Source organism: Phalaenopsis equestris, unplaced genomic scaffold, assembly GCF_001263595.1.
Source record: "Phalaenopsis equestris unplaced genomic scaffold, ASM126359v1 Scaffold000246, whole genome shotgun sequence".
Classification (NCBI taxonomy): Eukaryota; Viridiplantae; Streptophyta; class Magnoliopsida; order Asparagales; family Orchidaceae; genus Phalaenopsis; species Phalaenopsis equestris.
Window position 1 is genome coordinate 565,048 of NW_018164688.1, and position 698 is coordinate 565,745.

The following is a 698-nucleotide window of genomic DNA, read 5'->3' on the forward strand; positions in this document are numbered from 1 at the left end:
TATATATATATATATATAATTTAATTATTTCGAAACAAAACGAGCTGAACACTAATGAACAAATCTTTGTTCATTTTCGACCCGTTTATATATTAAGCATAACAACTTTTTCGTTTTGAATGAATCGAATACGAGCTGTTCGCGAGCACCGAGCCATTTTGACAGCCAAATAACCAGGATTGAACAGGCTAGAACAAACGAACTGGCCTGATTTTTAAAAGGACTAGTCAGTGCAATTCTTATTCAATTTTAAGCTTTTAATTTTATTAGATGACTATAAATAAGATATTTAATTAAAAAAGAGAATATAACATGTTTTAAAATTATAATTTAGAATATTATTTAAAATATTCAAAATACTGCCTTCAAGTAAAATATTTTTTATTAAATTGATAATACTATTATTATTATTTCATTAAAATATTATTTAAATTATATTAAAATAATTTAAATATTTTTTTAGAATAACCGATCCGAATTTCACAGCTTTGCTATGCTTCACTTTTTAGCATGCCAATGATCTGATTTTTCATCCTTCGTCTCATAATCAGAAGCTGAACAAACATTAGGAAATGAGAAAAATATGAGGAGAATACGAGATTAATGTACAGAGTAAACTCCTAAGTCAACTCAAATTCAACTGATTTACGCACTCATGTGTCAACCCTATCAAATAAGGAAAAAATATTACACCAGGA